Here is a 3137-nt window from a genome sequence, read left to right on the forward strand (position 1 = left end):
ACGCCGAACATTATTTAAAAGATGGAAAACCTAGTGGAGTTTTTGCTAAGAACGGCAATAATTTAGTGGCGTTTAATATCAAAACGCCACTAAGTTCGTGGCATTTCTATTTAAACGCAACGAACTTAGTGGTGTTTGGCTTTAAAAATGCCACTAAGTTTGTGGTGTTTTCAAATAAAAACACCACTAAATTAGGGGCGTTAATTTATTAACACGCCGCTAAGTTACAATTTTTAAAATTTACAGCCCACACAGGCATTTATGCTAATGATCGCTGTGATAGTAGCGGCGTTGTTTTGAATAAGCGCCACTAGTTTGATGCGTTATATATGTCTACTTCGCTACCAATTTTCCCAGCGTTTAGTTATAAAACGCCGCTAATATACCGGCGTTTTACCAAGTAAACGCTGCTAAAATACCGACGTTCTCTTTAGCGGCATCATTCGCAGTGTTTTGTAAAAACGGCAGTCATAAATTTAGCGGCGTTTATAAACGCCGCTAAAAACCGATAAAAACGCCGCCGTTAGTCCCATATGGTGTGGTGTTTCTATTATTTTGGCTCTCTCTCATCCTTAAGCACATCACAAAGTCTGAGAATACAAAATACACCATGTTTAACATCGAATTCTATAATATTACTCTAATACATGCTTAATGAGTGTACAAATCATCTATGATGCACTATAGAACATTGTTAAATCACTATATTTGATGCACCTCTATACCTATTTTTTCCTTAACATCACTTATCGCTCTCAGGGGAAAAATGCCAGCATGAATCTTAACAACAAATAAAACAAAAATCACATCCAAATTGAATTATTTAGAGTGGTTTTCCTTGATTGTCATGAGACAAATCTGTAATGATATTCATAAAATCAATTATATATTTTAATATTACTAAAAATTAATGAACATGGAGATCACATGCGTTTTTTTTTTTAATTTAAAAATCTTATTTATTAACTTATTTGTTTTTGTACTATTATGGACACTTGCATATTATTACGATAAAGAATTGAAACCATTAATACGACATGCAACAACTAGATATAAAATTAAAAGTAGTTGTTGATAATAAAATAATTAAAGAAATTAAATATCATATGGATGTTAATATTATAAAATACCTACATTATTGAGATATTGAGATTTACATCTCCATAATTGAGAGTTGTTACATAATTTTTAAATTTTATGATAATATAATATGAGCTTGGGATCATGAAAAGTAAGATTGACATGCAGTAAAATTAATTATCCATCTATTTAACGGCTTTTATAGTAGAAGAAAACAACTGATATAATCATATAGTCAATGAAGAAAAAAAATGGAGAAATATGGTTTTTAAATTTAATAATTTCTTCGAATTTATTAACCCATTTTATTCCTAGAATACACAAAATCAAGGAAAATAAATAAATAAATATATACATATATGAGTAAAAATTGCAGTAAAAAACAATATTCAAATAATTATGCCCCATAACATTGATATATAATAGAGCATACATGCATAGTGCCACCCCCATCTAATCTTTTGGATTCGCCTTTATTATTACTAGGCATTTCCCCCGGCTACGCATCAGAGATTTTAAATATTTGTGAGGAGTTTTGAACTAATATCATATATAAAATAATATAATTAGACAACTCTTACTATAGAAACTATTTTATATTTTGCATTTCAAAGGTCTTATGGAATTTATTACATAAATAATTATATGTAATTAATATTTTTTAATTATTAATATTATAAGTAATTTAAATAAAAACTTAAATGTTATTAAAAAAATTAAAATTAATCTTTGAAACGTTCTCGGAGTAGATTATACATCTACTTTAATAATATGTAGAGTTATTATTATTATATTATTATATTATTATCATTATTATTATTATTATTATTATATTGTCAAACATGCATCGTGGAGCCTTCAGACGCCACATACATTAGAAATTTATAGAGACATATATTTTTTTTACTTAACATGTAATAAAATATGTGTATGGGACATTAACATATATATATATATATTAATAATTAACTTGAGTTGAAGGCTGGACATATTATATATCAAATGAATTTTAACAGGTATACAAGTAAAAGACCTAATAAAATTTAAATATTTTCAAATTAAAAATTTATTTTTCCAGACAGCCATAAGTTTTATTAATATTAACATTTTAAAAATTTAAATAAAAAATATATTTATTTAAATTATTAAATCTTTATAAACTTGTATTGCATAATGGTTATCCCTCCAACAATATTTGGTTGGGGGTGTAGTCACTATTCTAGCCACTGATCTAGTTACTGCTATGCGAATTCATAGCTATGAGGCACAGTACTGGACCTATGTCGAGCAGTGCTCATCTCGTGCCAAGCTCGGTGATCATGCCAGTGCGTATCACGACTCAATTGGCATCTCTAATCACATACAAAATCATATATTAATCTATCTAATTATAATATCAATAACATAACTGTCATTAGTACTTATTTAATTTTTTTAATACATCTACGTCCATATATCATTAATTGATCATGTTTGAAACATCTCTATTATATCGTGTTGTGTTTTGTCTTTCTTCTTTTCATTTTGGTCTTCTCTTATTGATTTCAATTTGTTTGATCTGGTCATGATGGATGTTATACTATTTTTTTCTCTTTTATTTTACTTTATGTTCCGTATTTTTGTACTTACTTATTTTTATAAATAAATATAATTTATCTATTTTATAAAAAAATCTATAAAATATCAATGAGCCTAGGCGGAAGGAGAGGGGGGCAAGGGTGTGCTTGAGCACCCCCTTGCCCCATGAAAATGTTTATATATTATATATATAATATATATAAAATATAAAAATATTAGCAATTATAATTCATATATATATAGTTATCTCTTTATTTATTTATTTTCTAAATTCTAACCCATGCTATTCAAGATAAATTAAATAAAAATTATTAAATTATTATATTAGATAAAAATCGATGTTCAGTGATAAAAATAAATAATAACATAATATGGCTAGTGAAACCTACATCAATTTTAAATTTTATATTTTAAATATTTTTTTATTGAATTTATTAAATTTAAATTATCAACTTTTTAAGAATATTAATGTAAAAAAA

The sequence above is a fragment of the Dioscorea cayenensis genome, chromosome 9, assembly GCF_009730915.1.
Source record: "Dioscorea cayenensis subsp. rotundata cultivar TDr96_F1 chromosome 9, TDr96_F1_v2_PseudoChromosome.rev07_lg8_w22 25.fasta, whole genome shotgun sequence".
Taxonomy (NCBI): Eukaryota; Viridiplantae; Streptophyta; class Magnoliopsida; order Dioscoreales; family Dioscoreaceae; genus Dioscorea; species Dioscorea cayenensis.